The sequence below is a fragment of the Prunus mume genome, linkage group LG3 (genome assembly GCF_029339155.1).
Source record: "Prunus mume cultivar Tortuosa linkage group LG3, ASM2933915v1, whole genome shotgun sequence".
NCBI classification, from domain to species: domain Eukaryota; kingdom Viridiplantae; phylum Streptophyta; class Magnoliopsida; order Rosales; family Rosaceae; genus Prunus; species Prunus mume.
In genome coordinates, this window is record NC_142700.1 from 25657055 (window position 1) to 25670241 (window position 13187).

At 34.3% G+C, this 13187-nt stretch overlaps 2 pseudogenes across 1 annotated transcript; both read left to right on the forward strand.

The window, feature by feature from the left end:
• The first annotated feature begins 8002 nt into the window (after positions 1–8002).
• On the forward strand, positions 8003–8804 carry LOC148919237 (uncharacterized; annotated as a pseudogene).
• A 981-nt stretch (positions 8805–9785) lies between these two features.
• Positions 9786–10922, forward strand: LOC148919238 (uncharacterized; annotated as a pseudogene). Its single transcript, XR_016125439.1, has 2 exons — positions 9786–10516; positions 10670–10922. The product of XR_016125439.1 is annotated as an uncharacterized LOC148919238 (transcript).
• The last annotated feature ends 2265 nt before the right edge of the window (positions 10923–13187 follow it).

The following is a 13187-nucleotide window of genomic DNA, read 5'->3' on the forward strand; positions in this document are numbered from 1 at the left end:
GTTGTTAACTTTTCCAAACTTAATTTTGTGGGCAATTCTTCTGAGGCAAATAGGATTGTGTATGCCACCATTAACTGACTTATTAAATAGTGATAATGTTATGCGAAAGGGAAATTGTGTTGTGGATAAGTACCGCATAATCATTCGATTAGTATCTTAAAAACTTTACCTTATGTTTTTCTTTTTCCTTATAGTTCAAAGATATATATATATATATATATTTTCTAAACATCATTTTACCTTATGTTAGGTCTAGTCTGAAGGGTGGACCCGAGTCGAGTCCTTTGAAACCTCAGTTTGGCCCCAAAATAAAAAAGCTAGTAAAGTTTGGCCCAAACCTAAAAATTTTGGTTAGGCACATACCACCCTTTTTTTTTCATTTAATATGCCTTTTTCTTTCACATTTTCATTTAACTATCATGGATAATTATCGAAGAATTATTCGGTAAGTATCTTAAAATCTTGCATATTTTTCCTTATAGTTCAAATATATATAGGGTTAGTAATAAGGGAAGTTGAAAATTCTCATCTATTGTCCTTAGGTGCATGTAGGATGATTAAAATAATCTAAGTATGCTTAGCACCTTTGGTTATATGTTGATTACTTGGGTTTTGTTTTCACTCTTAAGTTTTGTATCAAACCCTCGAAGTTTTTACTCTTAGGTTTTGTTTCACACACTAAAAGTTAGGCCTATCGGGCCTTTTAAAAAAAAATTGGGTTAGGGTCGGGCCTAATACACGATCACCCTTTAATCAATAAATTACATGAGTACTCAATCTTCCATCAATAAATCCCATCAGTATTCATTGTTCCATCGAGAAGTCAAAGGCACCGCCAGTAGTCCACTCCAAACCCTAAGACTAAGAGTTCAATATCCTAATAGTGAGAAAATAAAGAACGAAGGGATATGCAGCATCCAAATATAGAATGAATGGATATATGCAGCCATTAACTAAGTATTTACAAAGTCATCGCCAAGTGTGGAATGACAATTCTATCGTGGATAATTATCGAAGTATCATTCAGTAAGTATATCTTAAAATTTTGCCTTTTTTTCCCCTTCTAGTTCAAATATATATTAGGTTAATATAAGGGAAGTTGAAAATTCTCATCTACCGTCCTTAGTTGCATGTAGGTTGATTAAAATAATCTAAGTGTGCTTAGTACCTTTGGTTATATGTTCATCTACTTTGGTTTTGTATTCACTCTTAGGTTTTGTTTCAAACCCTCAAAGTTTTCACTCTTAGGTTTTGTTTCACACCCTTAAAGTTAGGGTCGGGCCTATCGGGCCTTTTAAAAAAAAAAAAAAAATTGGTTTGGGTCGGGCCTAATACACAATCATCCTTTCATCAACAAATCATATGAGTACTTGACCTTCCATCAACAAATACTATCATTATTCATTATTCCATCAAGAAGTCAAATTTGTATTCAACCTTTGATTGACAAATCCCATCAATGCACATCATTCCATCGAGAAGTCACATAAGTATTCTTTAACATATCCATTAAGGTATAATAGGAGATACTCTTTTCCCCTTCATGCCTTCATGTGACTTCAAGGATTGCAAAACTTGAATGACTACTATAAATATTTCGTGAGAAGGAATACTAACATCAAAACAACCATTAAAAAACCCAAGTATGCTATAGCTTTTGAGTCCGTTTATGACCAAACAGGTATTAAGCATGAAGATGGTTATCAAAATAATGTCATGGGAGTGCATACTTACTCAGAAAACATTGTACATCATATCCGTAAAATCTTGACCGAGAACAACCAAAATCCTTTGGTACGCACATCACACTAATTACTTTGTAAATTTCTTAATACAAATACATTAGATAGAAAGTATATGTAACATATTTAGTTTGTTAAGAAAAAACATGAAGTAGAAGAAGAGCTTACTTCATAGTTCCTGGAACAACTCATAGATTTATGTGGTTTCTTTGTTCACAAGAAGATTAGCTTTGGTCCTTCCTTATGATTAGTTAAGGTATCCCACATAATGCTTTCTTTTTTCATTTCTCTTTTTCCCTTCTAATTTTAACTCATCAAATTTTTTTTTAGTTAGTGTCGAAGCAGAATCTTGATGATCATCAATTGTTATCTATCTATAGAAGAAAAAAATATTCAATTGTTAAGTGTGCGGTACATATACACACCACGATCACCCTTTTGGCCAGGCTAGGTCCATATTTAGCTTGACCTAGCCTAAAAAAAAGACTCAATAGGCCCAGCTTAACCCAAAATTTCGAGCCAAGAACCCTAATCCCTGGTTTGAAAAAACATCTAGCATAATTCTAAGCATGAAAAATAGTTTGTTCTTACATATGTGGGTACATAAAAAATTGGACCTTAGTCGTATTTTGTTTGCATATAGAATAGAATGCCCTAAACTTTACATGTATTTTGTTGTTAACTTTCTCAAACTTATTTTTTTGGGCCTTTAGCCATTACTGCATTATTCTTCTTGGGAAAGTCATTTATCTATATAAATAGTACTTTGGGAGTTTGAAACTAAACTTAAGAGTGAAAACTTTGAGGGCGTGAGACAAAACCCTAAGAGTGAAAATTTTGAGGATATGAAACAAAACTCTAAGAGTATGCCTGATATAACATGCCTTCTACCTTGACTCAATATCTCAAAGACAATAATGATATTATTTCTTAACAAAGAACCATAATACAATTTCTCAACTAACTCCTCAATACAGACTCTCTCAATTAATTTAGAGTTAACCTAACCAACTCTCAACTAACCATAGCCTAACTGATGGTTAACAACTAACCATAGTGCCAACTCAGATAGAGATTCCTATCAATGTCTGTAAAATGGGGCGGGCCAGGGTAATCCTATCTAAAATAGACTAAGCCCAGGTCCTACCCAAGGGCCAAAAAGTACATGTCATATACCTTTAAATATATATATATATATTTATTTATTTATTTATTTTTGGGTTAATATGGAAGCATAATCTTAATGATGATCATCAACAACATATGGTTGTAGATTAACGCGGGCCAGCAACATAAAGAAGTATTTGATGCTTAGGTAGCTTGGAGACACAAATGTGAATGAATCCTTTTGAAACCTAAGGGGCACATGTTTCTCTTTATTCTTTTTTCATATTGATTTCTTGGAGTGGTGAGTGTTGTTATTTAGACCTCGTTTGGTTCATGGAAAATGAGACTTGGGGATGGGAAATCAATTCTTTTCCCATATTTGGTAAGTCAAGGCATAGGAAATCATTGCCTGGCCCATAGGAAAGTAGGAGGGAAAGTGAAGTCATCCTCCCAACTTGGGTTTTGTTTTCCCTTCTCATGGGAAAGTTTGGGAAAATGAGCCAATAATAAATAAACAATTTTCATGACCATTTTGTCCTCATTAACAATTTAGAATTACAATATATCATTAAATGCATTTTTTTATTTTATTTATTTAAATGTTTCTTCACATTTTAGTTATAGTTTTTATTAAATTCTATAATTAAGGTGTGAATCACGTCTTAACCCAAGGTTACGTAAATCTGTGGGTTGGGGCGTGACACGAGAGTCCCAAAACATGGAAATTTTAATAGAAATATCTATATGAGTAAAAATTGAATAAAAATAATGAAAATAGTTTAAAAATATGAACTTTTTGAATGAAACTTCGAGACATGTTTATTTAATCAATTATCTACTAGTTTAACAAAAAAAATTTATAAAACCACACAATGAGCTTGTCCGATTGAGATTACATATAATGTCCGCTGACAAACTTTGTTACTTGTAGAATTTGCTAACTAATTGTTGGTTTTTGATACAGACACCCAATTTCATTTATAATTAATTTTGGTTTAGTTTTTTTTTTTTTTTAATGGATGAACAAGAGAAACTTTGAAATTTTTGTGAGAAAATAATAAGACATTAAGTATTTAAATATAAACAAAATAAGGCTTTTTAGGACCAATGCTCCCTCAACTTAGATTTGCATTTTCATCCTTCAATTCACAAAATGATTGTGAAAATTATGAGAAAATATGGAATGAGATATATATATATATATATATGTATATAAGTGAAGGCCATTGAGTTGACCAAATCAACATGTGAAGGCCAAGTTGGCCTTCAGAAAACTTTAACTAAGCAAACCGTAAGGCCATCTTATATATATACATATATATATATATATGTATATATACAGTCATCTTCTATTGAGGGACACACTTTAGGGTACTCTACGAATTTATTTTCAACGATCCAAACTATCTATTTTTTAAGTCTATATTCATAGATCATCCTTGCAAAAAATTAGACAAATCGGAAACCGTTTCAACATCCAATTGTGTCCTACAAAATCAATGAACACGATGCTTCAAGAAAGTACTAAAATTTCAAGAACTCAATTGAGTGGTCAAATGATATCAGATTCAAGTGATTTTTTGTAGAGATAATACTTGAATGAGTATCTACAAAATAGACGGTTTGGATTAGTGAAATACAATTCGGAGTGGGCCCTACAAAGGGTGTCCCTCAAATAAGCTTATTTGAGGGATCCCTCAATTGAAACTCTCTGTGTATATATATATATATATATATGTGTGTGTGTGTGTGTATTAAAAGTTTGTTTTGTGCAAGTGTTTTAACACTTGATATATATAAGCTAAATAGTGAGCAAACTTCAGCCATAAAATCACGCCAGCACACCCAATATTCTTTTGCAACTTGAAGACCCAACCAGCCATCCTCACAACAGCAAACCTAGCCACACCTCCATCTCGAAAACTAGCAAAGTCTGCTTGCCTGACCAGCTCTCACACACCTTCAGCCAAAATCACATCCTAGCCACCTTGACCTTTGCAAAAAGGCATCCAGGTAGTGAGACCATTCTGGTTTTTTCTTGTCTTGGCCTTTTAGAATTGGGTTCCGCCTATACTTGGAGTTGGGTTCCACCTTGACCTCAGATTGGATTTTAGACCACACCCAAACACTACCCAATTGTTTTTTTGCTATGATTGTTTGATTTTCAAATTTGTTCGCTAACAATTAGATCGATGGAAGCCATGTTTTCCCCATATCTACCACATATTTTGCATTTGTTTCAAGGCTAGATGAGGTCAGTTTGACAGCGCTTCTTTAGGTAGTGGTAGTGTTCATTTAGACTTACGAGTTGTTTTAGGCCATCTACAACCCAAATGAGGCTAAACCTAAATTTCACCCTTTCAAAATACAATTCTTCATGTATTGCTCGGACTCAAACAGTTTTTTCCTCCAACTCTGAAGACGCAAAATGTGAGTCCAAAATTTTGTTAAATTGTTTAAGAATGATTAGCCTCTAATTTTATTTTTTTTGTCGTTAATTTTTCTTGACATTATTTTTTTTTTCCAACATTCGTGATTTAATTTTCTATATATTTTAACCTTAAAAAATCTAAATTCTAAAACGTAATATACTTCTTGTGTATTTAAATTAATAATAATATTTTTACCGTTGAATAATTGAAATTTGAACCGTTGGATCTAGTTAGATTAAATCCCAGCCATTAAATTAATATAGGCATTTGTAACAATTAAAAAAACAAAATAGCATGTCAAATTAATATAGGCGTTGGATCTAGTTATATTAAATCCCAGGCATTAGTTTAATATAAGCATTGAAAGGTGATATCACATGAACGTGGGTTCCACCATCACATCAGCTGGAATGATGTCTGTGCATGGGGCTTGTGAGCTCCACCAATTTTTGATCCAGGCAATAGACAAGGCGAAATAAGGCGTGGGTATTTGACCAGACTGCTTTTTTAGCCCGGTCGTGTACATGGTTGGAGAAGCTTTTCAGGCTAAAAACCCAAATTTTGGGTTTGGCCTTATAATTTTTGTTATTTTGGGTTGTGGGCCTGCTTGAAATAATGTTTAATTTTGATGATGTGGGCTATGTAGTTGTTTATTCGATTTTTGTTCAATTTAATTTTGTTAGTCTTTCGGAGTATGACGATTTAAATATGATGTTGATGTTTAAACTGTATTAGTGAAGTTTATCTAATGAAATTATGCTTTGATGAAAAGTAAAATAAATAAATAAAAGCTAATTATATTTTTTAATACAAGGGGTAATCTAAGGGAGAGAGTTTCTAGTATATGTGTTAGCGAGATCCTAGCTTAATTAGGATATTTATTTTCTAGTTTATTAGGATTATATTTCTTTCATTTTTGTTCAGATATTGTGTAATTAGGTTTTTATCTTGTTTTCTAGTTTGATCCTATTAGGGTTACATCCTTGTACTATAAATACATTCTTTTGGAGAATGAAATATAACCTAAAAAATATTGGGAGCTTTAGTTTTAAAGCATAATATAGTTTACTAATTTAGTAGAAAGAAATACAATTTAGTCTAATTAGCAAAAGGCAAAAAACCAAAATGTAACAAAAATACCATTACAAAATATGAAAATTACAACATATGCCATTTTCAGTATTCAGTTTTAAACCAAAACTGAAAAACGACATCAAACCAAAACTGAACCAAAACGACATCAACCGAAACCAAAATTGAATCACAACCCATTCGCTGACGTTTCAACTTCACCTCCAGAAACCTCTTCAACTTCACCTTCAGAAACCTCCAGACCACCAATGATCATCGAAGACCACCAACCCATTCGTATGCGACCATCATCGAAGACCACCAACGATCGGTTTATTCTTCATTCTCTCTTTCAAATAGCCCAACCTATTCCCCAAAATCAAACGGCGATTTAGCGACGAGCGACGAAGCGACGACCAACAACGACGACAATTGAAGGGTTTAGCACTCTCTTAGGGAAAAAATCGTAAGAAAATGACCCCTAACACAAATTTGCCTTCTATTTTAGGGTTCTGAAATTTTACTTACTGTTCATTCTTCATTCTTCATTCTGCAATGTAGTTTAGGTTTTGGGTTTAGTTTTGGTTTGAAAACCTCTAAAAACCGAAAAATCACAAAAGAAAGAAAAAGAGCATCAAAACTGTTTTCTGCAGATCGAAGAAAACAAAACTGCATTGTAGTTTCTGCTAAATTATTTATACTTCTTTCCATTTCATGTCATGTTGTTCTGTAGTTTCTGTTATGTTTTGTAGTTCTTGTTTTGGCTATGCTGATATTTCAATTTTATGTCAAGTTGATGCATATTTTCTGGTATATTCTGTTTTTTGCATTTTAGTGAAAGACAAATCAGACAGTGTTGAACTACAAACCGCATTGCGTTTCTGTGCTTCTTGAATGTTGCTCATTTCACGCCATGTTGTTATGTAGTTTCTGTTATGTTTTGTAGTTCTTGTTTTGGCTATGCTAATCTTTCAATTTCATGTCAAGTTGATGCATATTTTCTGGTATATTCTGTTTTTTGCATTTTAGTGAAAGACAAATCAGACAGTGAACTACAAACCGCATTGCGCTTTAGGCTTCTTGAATGTTGCTCATTTCACGCCATGTTGTTCTGTAGTTTCTGTTATGTTTTGTAGTTCTTGTTTTGGCTATGCTGATCTTTCAATTTCATGTCAAGTTGATGCATATTTTCTGGTATATTCTGTTTTTTGCATTTTAGTGAAAGACAGATCAGCATTGATGAACCACAAACTGCATTGCGTTTCTGTGCTTCTTGAATGTTGCTCATTTCACGCCATGTTGTTCTGTAGTTTCTGTTATGTTTTGTAGTTCTTGTTTTGACTATGCTGATCTTTCAATTTCATGTCAAGTTGATGCATATTTTCCGTAAATTCGCTTTTTGCATTGTATGAACTACAAACCGCATTGCGCTTCTGTGCTTCTTGAATGTTGCTCATTTCACGCCATGTTGTTCTGTAGTTTCTGTTATGTTTTGTAGTTCTTGTTTTGACTATGTTGATCTTTCAATTTCATGTCAAGTTGATGTATATTTTCTGTTATATTCTGTTTTTTGCATTGCAGTGAAAGACAAACTGCATTGCAGTGAACCACAAACTGCATTGCAGTTTCTGTTTGCTTGTAGTTTATCTCTACTTGTCCTAATAGTATTTTCATCCCTTCTTGTTGCAGATCACAAATGGCACAAGAAATGTCACCACAAAAGGAGGAAGCTCAAAACCAACCAAAGCGAAGATTCAAAATGATGGCTCAAAAGAGTAAACCAAAGCCAAAGCCAAAGCCAAACTATGATCGGAAAGCAAAGCACCCAGACTATGTCCAATTTCGGTGCAATGTCAACGCTTTCAACAGATCATTACGGACGTAAAAGATAAGCTCAACGAAAGGCAGAAGAAGCTTCTCAAAAAAACCCCATTCTGGAACTTGATTGAGCTGTTTTACAACCAGAGAATTGACATGAATAACATGAATAAGTCAGACCTTGACTTAGTACAGCTGCTCAAGAAATTTGATCCGGATACAAAGTCCTTCAAATTTGGCACCGAAGCATTCAAGATCACAGGCAATGCAGTGACTCAGATTCTAGGACTGCCAAATGAAGGAAAATCTGTCAAACTTGTCAATGATAGGTACACTTCTACCTTCAGAATAAGGCACTTTGGAGAAAAGGGAAAACCATCAAAAAATCAGGTAGAAGCAGAATTACTAAAGACAATTTCCTTGGCAAACCAACCGAAGAAAGAAAAGGCCAAGGCAGAGCAAAAGAAGAAAACGAACAAAGGAAAAGAAAAGAAAGAAGCTGAAGAAGAAGAAGAAGAAGTTGACTACGACAAGGAGGTGGTCAGCCTAGTATTGATTCACCTCTGCATGACATTCCTTTTTGCCAACGCTTCATCTACTTTGCATTGGAAAGTATTTGAGCACTGTGTGAATCTAGACACACTTTCAAGCTATTCTTGGGCAAGAGCTGTTTCAGCCTACATGAATGAATCCTTGGTCGCAAAAGCAAAAGCAAAAGCAAAGAAGGGAGGAGAAGGCTCTATAGGAGCTGTTTCGGGTTGCATTATCCTAATATTGGTAAGTAAACAGTGGCTTATGCAATGCATTTTGAGTTTTAGGCAATGCAGTTTCCCTTTAGTGCAATGCAGTTTCTGTTTTATCCTAAGCAGTTTCCAACCTAATTTATGATATATCTTGTTTTTGAACTGTGCAGTTTCTACTGTGTGAGAGGACAAACATAATACAACCAATCCTGGGCAAGGAGAAAGAAACTCCTGCCATTCTTAAATGGAGTCTTGTGGAACTCCACACAAGATTCAACCAAATAAAGGACTTGAATGACATCGAGGTATGCAATTTATCGCATGTTCTACTTCAATGTATCTTGAATGTGAATCCATGCTAAATCATTCTCATTGTACAGGGTATTTTCAAAACTCCTAAAAAGCGAAAAACTACTGTGGAAGAGGAAGACATCATGATGTGGTAATTAAAATCAGATACAAAGTGCATTGCAGTTTGTGTTTTCTACATTACAGTTTGTATTTTATCCAATGCAGTTTTTGAATCATTCAATCTCATTGTACAGGGTATTTTGAAAGCATATAAAAAGAGAAAAACTACTAGAGAAGAGGGAGACCCTCTTGACAAGGTATAAGAATCTCTAAACAGAGAATTATGCATTGTGGTTTCCATTTCCTCCAATGCAGTGCAGTTTCTAATTAGTTTCCGTTCAATATGCAGAAAAAAGAAAAAGAAGATGAAGGACAACAAAGAGAAGCATAGGAAGCAGAAGACCAAGGAAAACCTGATAATGCTGATCAAACTCCAGAATTAAAAGAGGATGGAAAGAAGAAAATGTTTGAGATTGAAGTGAAATGAACCTCTTGCAATTCAAGACCTCTTGGTGAAGTCCATGACAGACCAAATCAACTATCGCCAACGTCAAGATCCTAGCTTCAGCCCAGAAAGATTACAACTGTGGAAGGATGAAATAAATGAAGACAGTGAGAAGAAAATGAAGGAATTGTGGGATATATTTATCCAAGGAGAAAAGAGATCAAAGGAGCTGGAATCGAAGTTGGCAACATACGTAGAGAAATTAGATAATGAAGAATATGTGATCGCCACCATGACAAAGTGGAATCTATCGCTCAGCTTCAGGAAATTCAAAATCTAAAAAGGAGGATTGCAGAATTGGAAGGCAAGGAAACTCGTATTGACATGGAGAAGATTGCCAAGAAAAAGGAGATTGAAGAAAAGTACAAGGTAGAAATTCAAAGCTTGTTGTCAGACCCAACAGTCTTTGAAATGGAGATGGATCTGCCTACAACACAACCAACACAACCAGTTGAAGAGCAAGAAGAAGAAGAAGAAGAGAAAGAAGAAGACAAGAAAGAAGAAGAGAAGCAACAAGAAGAGAAAGAAGAAGAGAAGCAGCAAGATGCTCCAACACCTGATGTTCCTTCAAGAGTACTAAGGCTGAAGAATAGAGAAAGAAAGAGGCTTCAAGCATCTTGCTATGTGTACGAAAAAAATAAGAAACCAAAAAAGAAGGCAAAAAAGGATGATGAAGAACTACCACAATTCAAGCTTATCTCTTCCGAGGAGCAATCAACACAAGAGGATCCTCAAAATCAGAAGGTGGTATGCAATTACTGCAGTAAGCTGCTTTTTTCTGTCATTGCAGAAAATAGAAACTGCAATGCAGTGTGTTATCTGCTTTACAGAAACGGAAACTGCATTGCAGTTTATGTTTTATCAAATGGAGTTTCTAATTAGTTTCCTTTCAATCTGCAGTTAACACAAGAGGCATCTCAGCCCGATGCCACAAATCCAATTCCTGATCCCCCAAAAGGAACGAGCCTTCATGATTCAATACTTGTAGGTATGCAAGAATCAAATGATGAAGATGAAGGACAAAAAAAGCCAACAAAGAAAAAACTAGGATGGGGTCAAAAGAGGGTTTGGCAGAAAATTCCAAAGGAGGACAGGGACAGAATTCAAGAATACTACTTAAGTACTTAACCTAGGTAATATCTCTATTCCAAAAGAACAACTCTTTCATCTTTTAATTATAATAAACTAAAACTAATCTTGTGAATTTCATGTATTCGAATCCGCAGTGATAACTTTTGGGCAGGACTCGATAATGAGAAAGTGACAAACCATGATATCAAAGATATTGTATGGGACCTGGAACTGTCACAAAACGTAAGTATAAAATACTAATTATATAACACACACTGCATCGCATTTTTTATTTGTGCTACCTATATTACCCGTTAATAATTCCATTTTTCTCCAATCAATGTGAAACAGGTTATTGAGGCCTATATCCAAATTGAGGAGGAGAAAATATGGCCCATGCAGACAGATAGTCCACAGTACATGGCTACATGGACTTGGGTAAGAATTATTTTGAAAATTCAAAGTTGTTTAAACAGACACGGCACTGCAGTTTTAAAAATATATACTAACAAATTGCCATTCAATGATAGCAGGCTTACATGCAAACCTTTCTAGAACCAAATTGGCATAGGGCCCTGTATGAACACTTACTTGAAAAACTCGGGAAATGCAATGTTCTCTTCTTCTCGATCATTTCAAGTTCTGAGTTCCACTTTACACTTCTCACATTTCACAAAATTGAACGAAAGTGTAGACGCTATAATCCACTTAGATCGTTGGGATCTAGAAAAGAAGAAAAGTGTATTGACATTGCTCAAAAATTTGTAAGTGGAATGAAACTGTCTTAATTTCTCAAAGACAAACACAAACAGAAACGCAATGCACTTCAGATTATAATGCATCGCTTAATTTCGCATCAAAACTATAATATGCAATGCACTCGATTACCATTTCTTTTTCTCTTTTTTTCTTCTTCTTTAAACAGGTTAATATTGTGGAAGGGTGGCTAGAATATATCAGACCACAAGCACAAGAGTTCTTAGAAACTAAAAAATACCAAAACTTGTGAAGCAAAAAGAAGGGCCCCCTACACCTGCACAGGTTGATTTGTCCCCAAATGAAGAACTCACTCTAAATTGGATTCTGCAAAATCCATATCAGTTTCCATTTGAGGATGACACAGAATGTGCTCAACAAAATTCATCTTCGTAAGAATTGTGTCTACTCAACCATTCATTACAATTTGAAATCATTCAAAACCAAAAGCTAATCTCGTATTCATTTGCAGGTTGGATTATGCATGTTCGTCATGTTCTACATGGATAAAATAGCACAAGGACAGCCCATTCCAAAAAGTGTGGACAAGAATTTCATGAATGAATATCGAGCACAATATGTCACAAAACTCCTACACCACAAACACTGTGTAATTAATCGTCTCTAGTGATTTGCCTTTCGTTAACTCAAGACAATATGTATCTTAATTCTTGTGGATGTTTGTAAATATTTCTAGTTATGGTATATGAGAACATATTTCCTATACATATAAACTGTAATATAATCTTGGAACAGGATGCAACAAAACGAAAGGGAAACAACAAACTGCACTGAATTTTCTGGTCAAATATCGCAACAAATTAAAACTGCAGTGCAGTTTATATAAATAAATAAATAATCTGCTCAAAAAATGTGAAAAGAACCCAAGAGCCAAAGCCATAATCAAAGTACTTTGTTCAAAACACATTTAAGTAGGTCAGCAGTTGTAACATTCCAATATACTTGCAAAAATTATTCTGAAATTGAATTATTGAACAAGAAATCTGCAGCTTTAGTCTCGAACAAGAAACTGCTACTGCAGTTTCTGGTCAAAATCTGCACTGCTGCTCAAAAGGTAAAGGCATAATCAAAGTACTAAAACTAATATCAAATCACACTTAAGTAGGTCAGCAATTGTAACATTCCAATATACTTGCAAAAATTATTCTGAAATTGAATTATCGAACAAGAAACTGCTACATAGCTGTCAAAATCTGCACTGCTGCTCAAAAGGTAAAGGCATAATCAAAGTACTAAAACTAATATCAAAACACATTTAACTCCATGAGTAGTTATAACATTCCCATAGACTAGCAAAAAGTATTCTGAAATTGAATTATGGGACAAGTTCTGTTCAAAATCTGCAACAAATAAACAGAAGCAGCAGTTTCTGCAACAAAATCTGCTCAAATCTGAAAACAAGCATTCAATGGCAGTCAAAAACGAATATCCACTCATGAAACAATTGTATAATTTTCATTAACTTCAAAAAAGAATCATAATATCCAATTAGAAGCTGTGTAGCCAATTAAAAGCAACTAAAACTGCAATGCAGGTTTTGCAAAAAGTGCAATGCAGAAACTGACTATAC